The sequence below is a fragment of the Oxyura jamaicensis genome, chromosome 3 (genome assembly GCF_011077185.1).
Source record: "Oxyura jamaicensis isolate SHBP4307 breed ruddy duck chromosome 3, BPBGC_Ojam_1.0, whole genome shotgun sequence".
Taxonomy (NCBI): domain Eukaryota; kingdom Metazoa; phylum Chordata; class Aves; order Anseriformes; family Anatidae; genus Oxyura; species Oxyura jamaicensis.
In genome coordinates, this window is record NC_048895.1 from 79,124,752 (window position 1) to 79,140,286 (window position 15,535).

The window sequence follows — 15,535 nt, forward strand, 5'->3', positions numbered from 1 at the left end:
GAAGAGTTTCTTGGGAGTGAGCTAGCAAAGCTGTAGCATCACAAGTGCTCTGTCAGGACAGAGTTCCTTTTCCACAGGTAGTTACTACCAATTGGATTTAGGCCTTATTCCTATAAATATTTCTGCAAACATTTTAAATCTATTCATCCACTTGAAATTATTCACACATGTAAGAACTTGTAGGACCAGGACCTTACAATATAAACAGTCAATATAAACATTCACAGAACATGAACAGATGCGGTTTATTTAAAATAAGTAAATAAATAGATACAAACCAAAGGTCTTGGGTGGGAAAAAAATACCAGAGATACATACCATATGACTTCTTTCTCAAGTAAAATTACTTGAAGCATCAAGAAATTAAATAGAGAACCAAAATGTTCTCAGCTTCCATTTTTTTTTATTATTCCCTCTGCCCACGCTTGACTCATTTGTTCTCAACTTTGACTCCTAAAATTAGTGAAAAATATCCCATTATATTTATATATCCAATCTTCAGTAATCACTATATGAAGTAGCATTAAATATGTAGTAATTCCAATTCAAATTATAATAACAAAATCTATTTCATCAGACTTATGAGAAAAGTATAGCACTCTGATTTTTTATTTCTCGAGATTATATCACTAACATAATATTTACTACACATTTAGTAGACATTTTAAAAAAGTTTATGTTACCTTTCCAATAGGATATTTTCATTATAGATGTAATGACACAAAGGCGTTGCTGTGATATCAGGCTGGAAGAGTGACAGTGATTATAAGGAGAGAAAGAATGTGTTATATCTTCTAGCAGTTTGTTTTCATGTTATTTATTAAGGATAATAGCTAATGTTTTCCATTATAGATTACAAAACATAGTGTATGGAAAGTAAGTATCAAGCTGCCCTACTCACAGATGGGGGAAAATGTAGAAGAGAAAAATAAAAGCTACATCCTATACAGATAAACTAAATAAAACCCCAACCAGATACTAAAATTCAATCTTCTACAGTGAAGGACAAGCAAGTTCCAAATTTGTCTCAGTCACAATTCAGGAATCAACACAGACAATAGACCATTACTCTGGGTATTTTGCACATTTTTTCAAGTGATTCTGTGATTCTATTAAGTAAAAGAGAAAAAAAAAAAAAAAAAAGTCAATTGTAGTTGGTTTCCTTTTCAGTCAATGATCTTGAGCAGGTTTAATTTACTACTGAACTTTAGGGGTAGCTAAAGTGATTTTGTGGTGGTTTTACTGGGGTGGGTGGCCGAGCTCCACCACAACCACTCTCTCACTCCCCTTCCTCAAAGAGGAGCAGGGAGAAAATACAATGAAAAGGGCTCAAGGGTTGAGATAAGGATGAATAGATCACATAGTAATTATCGTGATGGGTAAAACAGATTCAGAGTAGGGAGATAGTAAGATTTATTACCTATTACTAACAAGATAGAGAAGTGAGAAACAAAGGAAAGAAACCAAAAGCACCTGGGGGGGGCGCGGGCCCCCCCCCGCCCCCTCCCACCTCCTCCCCCTGAGTGGCACAAGGGAACGAGGGAACGGGGGTTATGGTCAGTCTAAAGCGCTTCTCTGCCGCTCCTTCTCGGTCTCTCTCATCTCCTGTGTTGTGGGGTCCCTCCCATGGGATGCAGTCCTTGCTGAAGTGATCCAGCATGGGCTTCCCACAGGCAGCAGCTCCTCAAGAACTGCTCAAGATATGGGTCCGTATCACAGGGTCCATCCCTCAGGAACAATCTGCTCCAACCTGGATCTCCCATGGGCTGCAGCTCCTGCCAGGTCACCTGCTCCTTTGTGGTCTACTATCCATGGCCTACAGGTCTGGCCCAGAATCTGCTCTGGCAGGGGTCTTTCACAGGCCGCAGTCTCTGTCAGTGCAGGTCCACCTTCTCCACCGGGGTCTCCTCCATGGGCTGCAGCGTGGAACTCTGCTCCACCGTGGTACTCCATGGGCTGCAGGGGGACAGCCTGCTTCACCATGGTCCTCACCACAGGCCGCACGGGACTTCTGCTCCGGTGCCTGGAGCACCTCTCCCCCTCCTTCTTCACTGACCTTGGTGCCTGCAAGCCTGTTCCTCACTCCCCTCACACTCCCAGCGGTTTTTTTTTTTCTTTTTCTTTTTTTTTTTCCTTTTTTTTTTCTTTTTTTTTTTTTTTTTTTTTTTCTCTGTCTTAAATCTGCTCTTACTGCGATACAAAACAACGTCACTTATTGGCTCAACTCTGGTCAGCATTGGGGCCCTTACCAAACATGGGGCAGCTTCTAGATCCTTCTCACAGGAGCCACCCTTATGCCTCCCTGCTACCAAAACCTTGCCACGTAAACCCACTACAGATGTTCTCAACTTTATCACAACTCTTACCAAAACAAAGAAAGACATTCAAGCAAAGGTTTTCTGAATCCCAGCCTAATGCACTTTCCATGTGAACATGACTATCTTTTTCCTAAATGCTTTAAGTATTCAATTTCATATGTTACAGAAAGAGCACTAATGTGATGCAACACACTTTAAACTATATTCTTGTGTAATTAAATTGTGCTTTTGTAGTATTTAAAAGATGCTCACTTTATCTATAGAAAATGACTGTCTGATACTCTTGAAAGCTAAGGCTTAAGCAGAACAAGTAAAATCAGCCCAAAAGAAAATAAAGACCCCAAATAGATTAAAACTAGAATAAAAGTTTGTTAGAGTGATTTGAAATGTATCAATGGAGTGAAGAAATTTATCAACAGAATGTGGATCTGGTTGGTTCAATCACTAATCAATTCTGGCAGAGTTATTTTGTTAAATGTTTATCACATAAATAAGCTCTAAAATCTGGATCTAGATGTGGACTGGTTTAAATTATGAAGTGTGAACAAAATACAGAATAAGATTAATTCCTCACCTTTTTGCTATTCTGGTTGGATTGGTTATCATTGCTGTTTAATGTTTTGTTTGTTTTTGCTTTTATTTTTCATATGTGTGTATTATCTATTTAATTACACTGAGCAAATTTTGAATATAAACAATGTATGTGTTTCCTTAGCTTCATTAGGCATCCCTAGCTTCATTAGGCAAAGTATTGCCAGCAGGGTGAAAGAGTAATAGCTTTCCCTCTGCTCAACACTGGTGAGGCCACACCTGGACTACTGAGTCCAAGTCTGGGCTCCCCAGCACAAGAGAGATATGGTCGTACTGGAAAAAAAATCCAACAGAAGGTCACCAAGATGGTAAAGGGGCTGGAACATCTATTCTGTGAAAATGCTGAGACAGTTGAAACTGTTCAGCTTGGAGAAGAGAAGGCTTACAGAAGGAAGGATCTTATCAATGTCTATAAATACCTGGAGGAAAAGTGCAAAAATGGAGTCAGGCTCTTTTCACTGGTGGCCAGGGGCAGGACAAGAGGAAATGGGCACAAACTGGAACACGAAAAGTTCCATCTGCACATCAGGAAGCACTTCTTTGCTGTGTGGGTGACAAAGCACTGGCACAGCTTTCCCAGAGAGTTTGTGGAGTCTCCCTCCTTGGAGATCTTCAAAAGCTGTCTGGATGTGATCCTGGGAAGCCTGCTTTAGCAGTCTGTTAGAGCAGGGTGTTGGACCAGATGACATCAAGATGCGCCTTCCTCCCTCTAATATTCAAATTGCACTGTTAAAATTTTTCTATGTTAAAATGCTTCAGTCACTTTCCAGATAAGTAAAAAATATTTACAGGAGTATTTTAACTATATATGCCTACTAACTTATTGTTCACAAATATAAAACTTATTATGAAAAAAATATTTTTTCCTCATTTTTATAGTTAATAGTGAATTCTTATGACATGTAATTTCTTTTGGTGGTAGTATTACGCTTTTAGTGCTGAGAGCAGTATAATTTTAGTTCTAGTGGGGGGATACAATATTTATTGTTTGTATTTATAGAGTTAACAACAGCTGACTCTGTCATATATATTTTTCTAAGCTTTTCAAGTCTTGAGTCATCAAAATCACACAGGGAGATATTTACAGTAAATCAGAGTAGACATTTTCTGTACTTGTTGTTTCCCCCTAACTATATTGTTTAAGTCTTGTTTAGATGTGCTTTTGGAGGTAATTTTAGTGTGACTATATTTAGTTCCCTTTATAATTTTAGCAATCTTGATGAAATAAAAGATCCCCCATGCACAATAACTTGTATTTTCTGTACTCAGAAGTGAAGTGCAGTGCTTAAAGCTGCCCCAACTGCATTGGTTTGAACGACGTATGTTATTTTATGACTAAAGCCCAAAGACAGCCTGAGACGGTCTACTATGGTCATAAAGTTAGAAATTATCTTGGCTAATTTTTTCTTTTATTTCCACTAATGTAAATAAGGACTTAAACCTTTAACTTGAGTGAAATTATTCCAGATTCTCACTAGGAAGAAAATGACCAGATTTTTTGGCTATCTCAGTCAATATCCTTTCTTACCTGAGTACATTACAGTTGTAGTTAAGGCTTTAAGTATTTTTGCAAGGGCTGGATATGAGACAGGCAAGTTCAAGATCAATTTACAGCAGTGACATGTTTTCTTACCCTGTGCTTCGCTGAGCAGATGGGAAGAGCTTGGGGAGGGCATGAAGTTCAGTCATGTCTGGATAAAAGCATTAGCTGCAAAACTATTACAGATCCTCAACACGTTTTGTAGGTGGTCTTTTTTCTTTCACATCTGATTTTGAAATGTAAGGAAGTAGAAATTTGTGTCTATATTTTATTTACATATGTAAGGGGAGTATTAGTAATGCACCTATGGGAAAAACAATATTGTGGGGGTATATTTTTTTTTTCCCTGCAGTTGTGAATTCATGTGAAATTCCAGAAAAGGCAGAATTTGTGCACCATAACTCCTCTTTGTCATCCTTAGAACTTCAGCTCAGATTTTTTGTGTGGTTGTTTGCTTGGTTTGTTTTGTTGGTTTGTTTATTATTTTTTATTTTTGTCTTGGATATATAAATCAGATGCAACTTTACCAGGAACTCTGGAAGAGCTCAGTCAATTAGGTATGCTCTGAGCACATTTACACTTTTTGTAAGATGTGATGTGTTTCACACTCTCCTTTTGTATGTAAGGTCAGTGGTTAGAACATTCATTTCAGAAGACATGGGTTCCAGTTGACCTTTCTGAGAGACTTCAAAGCTGCATTTTCTACAATTTACCCTAACTAGGAAGAAATTTGGTATGTGTGGCCTGGGATAGTCCAAGTCTACTGTAAATCCTATTTTAAACCCCATCTTAAAAGACTATTTGAACTTATTTTAAAGCAATTTCACTTTAAAAATAGGCTACTGAAACAGACATTGTAGTACAGGAAGAAGAAGAATAAGAACAGAGGTGAAAGAGACACGATTCATCAACTTCATTGTTAAAATATTCACTTAATAGATGGCAATGGGAATTTCTGGGTTCCAGTTCAGTTTAACCTCTAAGGCCCTGAATATCATCAGATCATGGAAAAAAAAAAATATATATAATAATAATAAATAAATGAAGCATTGTTGCCATTTCCAGGAAGAAAGAACTTTTCAGATTGTGAACCAGAAGGAGAGGAGGGTTGACCAGACTGTGAGGGTGCGAAACTGCAGAGCTCTGCAAACCCACAGGAGTGTGCAGGGGGAGTAGGGGGAACAAAGAGAAGTATAGGTAGAAAAGGTAGGTTGCGTGAAAAACAGGGCTGGTCAGTATGCTTGTCTGTCTGAGCCTTGTTTTTGATCACTGCAGCCTGTCCTATCTTCTTTTTTTCTCCATTATTATTTTTTTCTTCACTCTCTTCCTATGTATTTTCACTCCCTCTCCTATATGTGTGTGCATTGCAAGGCAGGGATGCTGGGATCTTGGCAGCAGTGCTGGACAGACAGAGGGGCTATAACAGTACTGGTGGGATCCATGAATGTGCATGTGCTTGTGAACCTAGAGAATGCTTTTTGTTTGTCTTCACTATCAAATTTCTGTCCCTGCCAGCCAGAGAGAAGGAAGGGGTCTCGGCTCTCTGTGCCTGTGTTTGTGTTTGTTTGAGTCCTGTGTGTAAGTGATGTTGAACACAGATGTGGCTGGACAGCCTGTGTGACTGGACAAGTCAGTGTTCTGTCTCTGTGTGTTTGTCTGTGTCTTTGGGATGTGTGCTCAGCTTTGCTACCAGTTGAACCTTCAAAAGGGAAAGGTGCAGCCATGACCCCCAGCCTGGGCAGAGACTCCAGGTCCCAGGAACCAGGCTGGACAGGAGCTGTGCTGGACCAGAGTGGGTGGAGGAGCTGGCCATACTCTACTCTTTGCCTCATTTAACACATATATATATATATATATATATATATAACAATCACCACGAAAAATAATGGGAAAGGAAGAAGTTCTCTTTTACTTCTTTTCAATACTTATGAAAGCATTAGTTCACTCAGGTCTGACAATAAAGTTAAGGTAGAAGATCCTGTAATAGCTTCTCCAAAAGAACTAATTTAAAATCCTTTTATGGAACTATCAGGAAAATCTAAGAATGGCATGAGACTTAAATGCATCTGGTATGTGAGGCTACAGATTATCAGTGCTCTTTCAATTAAAAATATTATCACTCTGGACTGAAGAGATGACAAAAACCCCTTCCAGGTAACCACAGAATCAGAATATCTTGAGTTGGAAGGGACCCACAAAGATCATTGAATCCAACTCCTGGCTCCACATAGGACCACCCCAAAATCAAACCATAGGTCTCAGAGCATTGCCCAAATGCTTCTTGAACTCCAGCTGGCTTGGTGCTGTAACAACTACTCTGGGGAATCTGTTTCATTGCAACTTCCCAGTGAAGAATCTTCTCCTAACATCTAATCTGAATTGACTCTGTAATTATAAATGCTTACCATTAAATGTGTGTAGATATCTTAGATTTCCTAGGAAAGCTACTAAACCAAAAAGTACCATCTATTTTACAAAACCAATGGACACCTTCTGGCCAGCATCACAAAGTGCAAGCTGCACTAATGGAAGACAAAAAGTTAATAGAGCTTATTTAAATGGTAGGACATTGGTCATGATTTTAATTGAATTTGATGGGCATATCTTTGTTTATTTGATGGACTGGGTTACAAATTTGAGCTGGAATTACTGCACGCTGAGAAGAAAATCCAGCTGTATGTAGGAACTGAGAATATTTTGGCCTGGTTTTATGATGATGTTTACTTAGTTTAAGAAAATACACAGAGCACTTTTATGTGTTTCTGATGCAAGCGTAATCCACCAGGCAATCCAGGCTGCCACTCTGCTTGTAGGATGTATGCAGGAATAGGACAGCTGCTTGTGTGTATCCATCAAAGTTTAGATCATTCCTCATTTGAAATGGCTTTGTATTCAGTTTACATATGGTGGAATATAGTTGTTACTTGAGCAATTCTTCTTCTACACACCTAATTCACTAATTACTGTTAGACAAAATTCACCCTACCTGAAATATTAAATACAAAGTGATGATAGCAGGAAAAAGGCCTTAAGACTTTCTTATTAGAGAAATTCATAATGAATGAATTTTTACCTAATCTCAGAGCATGAGTATGTCAGCAAAGATTCTTGCACACCAGTCTGCTGGGCAGAAATACCTTTCATACATATACTTAGCTGTTTACAAACACCATTGTATTTATTTGGTTAAGCTTCACAATATGGACAGCATGGTAGTTTGTGTGGACAGAGAAAAGGAATTGATTGGGTCAAGGTTAGGGAGGTCATGAAGGCAGGGATGTCTTTGGAGAATGTGAGAGGGATTGCTAGATACAGAAGTGTTTAAATGTCTAGTCAAAGAGAAATACTCCCTTTCTGAATTCTGCTGCCTCTTCAGTGTATCTGCTCCTTAGGGTTGAAGGAGGAAGATGAGGTAGAGAAAAAAAAAAAAAAAGTATATATATACATACTGGTAATGTTATCTATTATTCATCAGATAATGGTTTAAAGCGAAATCAGATTTTCTGAGTGAGGAAGAGTCTTCTGTTATTAGGGCTCATGCTCATTGCCTTCTACACCAATTATGCATTTGATAGTAAAAACATGAGGACAAAAGCAGGTGAATGTTCACATTGAAAATGAACGGAGACGGGAGGCAAGAGAGGAATGAGGTACAGATGGGGAAAGGACACAGCTGACTCAGCAGCAGGGGAAAGAAGAGGATAACACTTTATAAAAAGCTAGACACAAATTTGTTTTTTCAGATGTGTCTCTGCAGTAGAAATCAAAGGAAGTGTTTCACTTTGCTTTCTTTCAAAGTACTGAGCCCCTGTCCCTTTTCGCACACTGCTTTCCAGTGACAGCCTGAAGGCGTGCCCTTTGTTTTGGTGGAGCTCTGCAGACCTCAGGATCCTACTGTGTGAGAGCCACTATATTAATCCAACACACACTGCTGGCTTCAGTGCACATACATTAGTCTTGCAAGAAACCTCCAGTTTAAAGAAACAAAAAAGGAAAGGAATAAAAAATAAATTAAACTTCAGGGATAAAATTTCAGCTACTGAGCTTCCAGTAAAATTCCCAGCATATGTTTATGTTTTTGTGTGTACATCTGAATTTAGAGTGAAAAGGGGACATAACCTGAATGAATGTGAATGAAACTTCATTTTTTTAATAATAAGTTACATATGTGTACATGAGTGCTGTCCTATGCCATGATATGCTTACGTCATCAGGAAGTAAATAGGTAGGTGGATATCTCTCTTGCTAGTTGCAATGTGGTTTCTCTCTTCACATTGCTGTTTAATACCATGATATATTAAAAGGAAGAAAAATACAAAGCAGGAATGTCTGACCTATGTCTGGTGCGGTTCTTTATTAATAATCAGATCATTGACTTAAATTACTTTGAGGCTCTTCGGGCTAATGAAAGAAGCAGCAGAGACACACACTGACATGAATTGGTCCCGAGGTGTTTTCTGAACTACTGAACTTGTCCAATTGAAGAGCAGCAGAAAGTATTCAACCTGTATTCCCAGCTCATCTGTTTTAAGCTGATGGCTGAGAGACTTGGGAAGATTTTCTTTGGTTCTGGCCGACAAGGAATAAAGAGAGCAGAAGAGAATCTTTTACTCAGCATTTAGCAGCAGTTTCTACAGTAGTGGGCAGTAAGATACATTCTACTTTGAACAGATTTCCAATAAATCTGGAAAGGTGCAGGGGATAGAAGAGATCAATGAACCATACCGAATAACAGAATGACCTTAAAGCCTGCAGGAAGAAGATCTCATTGGTGTTTATTTTTACATGACAACTGTGTTGGACTGATTTTTATTTTTTTGGCAAAGATACTAAGAACAGCAGTGCCTATGGAGACTGAATATACGAGAAAGGAATTTAGTTAGGCCTCCAGCCTCCCTTTAATATATACACAGAACTTCAGTTAACATAATTGTAAATTTAACCATATGCAGTGGTTGAAGAATAAATCCTGTGTTGACCAAATGTCACCACTGGCCATTTTGTATGAATTTGTAAGCAAAAAGTTGCCTCATGAACAAACTCATGTTTTAAGGTCAACTCATAAGTTTGGATAGAGCTGAGAAAATAAAATATCAGATGTGGTAGAAAATGGCAAAGACACAGGTTTTCACTGAGCTTTTGGAAAGAAGATGGAAAGAAGAGGTAGTTTCAGAAGAAATTGCTAACTAAATGGAAAGAAATGAAAGAAGAGATAAACAGTAAATTCTGCAGTCACATTTTAAGGGCAATTATTTTCCTATATAATTAGGGATATTACTTTTGAAAAAAAATAAGAATTACAAAATTGACTCTCAGAACACAGCCTGCTTTTTATTTTTGTGAGAGCAAAGTGAAATACTTATCCTAATTTTTGGCTAACAAGAAGCAACATACCTGCAGTATTCTTATTTTTATGATTTTTTCATGAATCATGCAATATATATATGTATATATATATATTTACTTGAAACTTCAGCTCTAGGAGTTACATTTTATTTCTAACTTGGAATTGTGGTTTTTATTAAATAGTAATGAAGTACCAGCTTCTTATACTTGCAGAGTTTTTGTTGAAAATGTGGTTGAATTTACCTCTTGATTTTAGGAAAAAAAAAAAAAAAAAAAAAAACTCTTATTTATTCATTAATTATTATTTTTTTATATAATTTATATCTATATTTTTTTCTGCTCTTTAGGTTTATCACTATGCATGTCTATTTGTCTGACAGGAATTATTAATGCTTTTGGTGACAGTACTGCACTTTTCCCTATTTAGCATATTGCTTTATAACAGGCACCATAAAATCAGAGTGCCTTTGTTATGTATTGACTGTTGTTGTGTTGGAAATGACGAAATGAGAAATAGATGCTTATGCAAATACAGATATCTGAGCACTGGCTAAATACAGACATTAGTATTGCACTTCTTAAGGGGTGTGAGGAGGACTCAGACACAGCAGGAACAGCTGGTGTCAACATGGCTGCTAACTGAAATGCCTCTTCTTGGAAGGGGGAGCTTTCTGTACTTTCACACTAGTATATTTTGATTTAGGCAACATTTTTCCACAATTAACATATCCAAACCTCAAAGCATTTTCAAACCTTTGCTGATTGAAATGAGCATCCATGGGAGCCCTCAGAGTCTCTTTTCATATTTCCCATTTCGGTGACTTATACCACAAGGGAACAATTAACTTTGTAATAGATGTAGGGAGGACTTCCTCCCCCCTTTTTGAAATTTGTCTGTGACACAGAAGAGGAGAAGAATAGTCCTTAAAGTGCTAAATAGTTCTTTAAGTCTATTAAGTAAGGAAGTAAGAAGTAATAGCAAAAAATCATGTCTTATATATATATATATTTGTTAAAATAGCTAATAACATGAGAGTAATTTTGTAAAGACATAAAAATATGATCCAATTAAAACCAGATGACAAGGAAAAAAAAGTCATTCAGAGTCTAGACTTAAGCTTAATGACTCAAATTCATATAAACTCAAAATTAAAGATGATGTTCTGTTCTTTTTGGTGTTTTTTTTTTTTTGTTTTTTTTTTTTTTTTTTTTCCTTTTAATTCAAGAGTAAATATTCTGCTATACACTTGGAAGGATGAGTAAATGTACTCTGTTTTGCATATTTTTTCTACTTTTTATTTAAAAACTGAATAAGAAAGAAATGAAAAAATCCCAAGGAAAAACTGTGAAAAAAAATGAATGTGTGTTCTCTGTAAAGGACAATGTTAAATCTCATAGATAAAAATGTAACTATTTAATAATAAAGCCAAATATATATATATTCTGTTTATGACTCTTAGAATATGCTGAATATGATACAGAATTAAATTACTCTATAAGATGTTTCATAGCCTTATGAGAAGCTATCATTCTCTGTTAAGTTCTGTAGCATCTGAACATATATTTACATAAAATTCAATTGATTTCAGCCCTGTTTTGATGAAAGGATTTTTTTCCAAAAGTTTCATTTCACAAGCAGCTGCTTTTCTAATGGAAAAGTAGTCCTGCTACAAAATGTAGAACTGTGTTTGAAAGTTTAATGGACATGAGTAATAAAGATTCATAAGGCTGGGTGTGTTATATAAAGTGAGCTAGATTTTTTTCTTTGTTTCTGAAGCCAACAGACACAGTGAAGTCTGTGACCATATAATTAAACTCCCTTAATGACAAAGCATGGTGATGACTTCCAAACTGCCAATTGGAAATGGTTTCCACCCTATGCCATCCACTGAAACATAATCACACATTTCTGATAGTTGGCTTGGTGGTTTAGTAGTTTTGCTAGTTGTCCTGGAGCAGATGTATAAGAATCCAGGCTAATAGTTTAGCAATATCAGTACATTACCTCCTTGTAATTTCCTGAAATGAGTACAAGCACAGGAATGTATGTTTTCCAATGAGGAAGAAGACTAGCTGCTCAGGAGTCATATATGATGATTTTATAGCTTACGTTGACTGGCAGCTTATAGAAATTCCACTAAGTGCAAGTATAGCAACAGTAAATATAACTAGAGACAGCAGTATTTAACTGTGGAACAACCAAAATCAACTAACTACTACAGGCAATTATAGCAACAGAACAATGAGATAGTGATAATCTAAACATGACAGTGAATATATTTATACATATATATCTCTATCAACCTATCTTTCTACCTATATAACTTTGCAGCAAACCTATAGGATAATTAATGAGATGATATAAATGACAATGGATATTTATGGTAAATTCAATAGCATACATTCATTAGCAATATATCATTCTGGTTATGACAGGCCCTCTTCTGTCCAAATCCCTAAGTTCTCCCAACATAATAAACTCTGCAAGATTCCTTTATTGTCACTTAGATGTCACATGAACATCGCAGGGGATCCAGGCACATTCTGCCCAGTGTGTCAAGGAGAAAATGCTCACCTTTACAACAGATGATTCTCAGCCCCTGGCATGTGCAATGCTGATTCTCTTCTGCTGATCCCACTCAATGATTTCTGCATTGTCTTTTACCCCCTTGTGACTTTGTGACTCACAGGGCACTTCCTTTCTCAGCTGTCCAGACTGTCCTTCTTCTCCTCTGCTGAATCTGTTTCATTCTGAAGACCGGAGATCACAGAGCCACCTCTTTGGCTGAAAGACATCCTTTCCCCTTTCTTTCATTTACAGCTGTCTTAACCACACAGTTATTGCATTATTTTTTGTTCTGTTCTACTCATTATGCTGGCTCAGCAGTTTGTTAGTTCAGCAATTCTGTCATGGTCTACACATATTTTAAGGCCCAGCAGTTATGCTTACTCAGCGACTGTGTTAGCCTCCGTCTTACCCCAAGCAATAATATAAAACCGTTATTTCTGTTTTCATGGATGGGGTTAATTTTACCACTCTGATATTAACTTGATGTTACCTTTTTTCAAAACTTTGTGCAGATTCCTTTACCACTTCTGTGGTGGCCAATGACTGATTTTTGTCATTGAGAAGTATTTTTACCTCCAAGTGAAGATATTGAAAGGGCACATTATTTCCCAGTGTTACATAGAGCTCCATGCAATGACCAAGTATGTTGCCATTTGGCTAGTTTCCAGGAAATCCTTTCCTATCCTGAAGGATTTACTTACTGCTTGATCAAAACCTGAGTAGGGCAAAGAGCAGATGGTATCTTTGGTGGCTGCAGAGTGACTGTACCAGGATTAGACCCAGTGTGAACAAGCAGAATGACAAGCCAAGAGGAGGAGGATTTGGTTGATAGAAAGCGTTTGTACAGGCAACCTGCTTTAAAAATACCATATGGTTAAGGAGCTTGCAGACTTCTGTATGGATTTAACATGGTCTGTACTGCTTGGTACCAAATGTGGAAAACAAGAATTTGAGAAAAAGCAGTGCTGTATTTTCTGTATGTTTCCAAAGGAACCAAAAAAAAAAAAAAAAAAAAAAAAAAAAAAAAAAGTGAATGACTGAAGAGAACTCTTCAACCTAAGAAACTGAGCTCTTTGTAATAATTTCAACCGTGTAAAAGTGCCTGAGAAGTCTCAAATATTGAAAATGTCTTCATACGTTAATAAATAAAGTATCACATTTATTCTACTCTAGAGGAATGATGTGATATCTGATATGGTCAAAATACATACACACACACCAATATTTGAATACCAGATGTAAATTTGTGTGTACCTTAAGCCCCTTCCCAGGTCTGCATGTGCAGATGGAAGTCATAATTTTGTGTTTTAATTAAATATAGAATGTGTCCACTCTTTGCACATTAAATGTTAATGACAAGAGTGTGACGTAAGTGTATATTTTATTTTTTTTTTAATAAATGCAGGCCATGGACATGAAGGTTGTGTTGACATCATAGGCTGTTTTCCTCCCCAGTTTTATTAATGTTTTTCCAACCTGTTTCATATTTCTCTAAAGTGAGACCACTGCCACTCCCAAGTACACTTTCTGCTGGTTGTTACAATCAAGTGAATAGCTGACAGAAGACTAAAGAAAAGAGAACATTCACCCTACAAAATATTATAGTTCCTGAAGTTAATTAAATTAAAAATAATATCCTGGATATCCTTATGGTATACAGAAGTTTCTACTGAACTGAGTTTTAGTTTTGTTTTGTGTATTTTATTATTATTATTATTATTATTTTTGCATATCAGATCCTGGATGTAAAGTAGTATTTGCTCATTTAAGTCAGTTCGTAATTCACTGTCAATCAGAATGATTCTAACAGAATTATGAAGTGTTTATAATGAACTTTAAAGCCTAGAAATTCTCTAATTTATATTTTAACCATCAATGGAAGATTTTTCAGGTAAATAAACTGAGTGATTTAAACAGTATATTTTAAAAAGGGATTTTCAGAGCACTTTTTAAAACTTTATTTACTTATTTATTTATTTATTTTCCTGGAAAACTGTGAGTTGACCTGTATTCAAATGTTTAATCAATTTTTCATTGTGCTCTAAAGTTGCTTTTTTTTGGTGAAAAAAATATAGCCTATTCTTTAAACAAGATGAAGTGGGATAAAAGCACGTGAGATTTGGATTACGTAACAATCAGAGAATCTAACAGAACCAAGGCAGATCTCCTGTTGTTTGGTGGGTTTGTTTTGGTCAATGGGAAGAGGTCAACGGGAAGTTTGGTAAAGGAAAGAAGAAATAGCAGGTGGAGGCTGGGGGGTCAATGGAGGAGTGAGGGGTGGAGAGGAGGGATAAAAAGAGAGAATAACCGCTTTCTAGGCAAGAGAGCCAAAAACAGGCTGCAGACTGTATTTTAGTAATTAAGTTTTTATTTTTTTCCTTTTCTACTAATCTTTAGGTAATTTCTATTTATTTATTTATTTATTTATTTATTTATTTTTACAAATTATCAGTATTCATTACAAAGAGGCCACTTCAGTAAACAATTTATTTTACAGAACCAGTAACTACTCAAGTCTGATCAGCCTGGCCTTCATCACCCATGATTAATACAAGTAGTTGGAAAGACCAAGAATTCTTTTGGACACTTGAGCAATTATATATAAGTATTTGAAAGTAATTAGAAAAAATGGAAGTCCTCATAAATCTTGATGTCACAAGTTCTATAATGTCTATCCATCAGCTTTGCTTATACACCTAATCTCTTGTGCTTTGAGTGTATATTAATAGCATCATTATGTTTTTGTTTTCTGTGTTTAAATGTTTATTATTTTTTCAATCTTAAAAGGCGTAAGATATAATAATAGAATAGTACAAAGGTCTGTAAATATTTTCAACCTGACTTCTACATCTGTGTGGTCTGTAAGGGGAAGATCAACTGAATGCCAGTTTAAAGGTATGTTTTCACTTTAAAGAAGCAATGAAAACCTGATATGTTATATTTTTAATATTGACTTCTTTAATGTTTGATTAATGATAACTCAAAATCTTTTGTTTTTAACTCTGTTGCAAGAATTTATAAGAAATAACTGCTTCTCCAAGTTTTTTGTTTTGTTTTGTTTTGTTTTGTTTTTTCTCATTGAAATATATGGTCTTGTGTTAGAAAAATCTGTGATTTTATTGTGTTATCTTTTGTAAAGCCACTAGTCTGAGTTTAGTGGGTTTTGTTTGT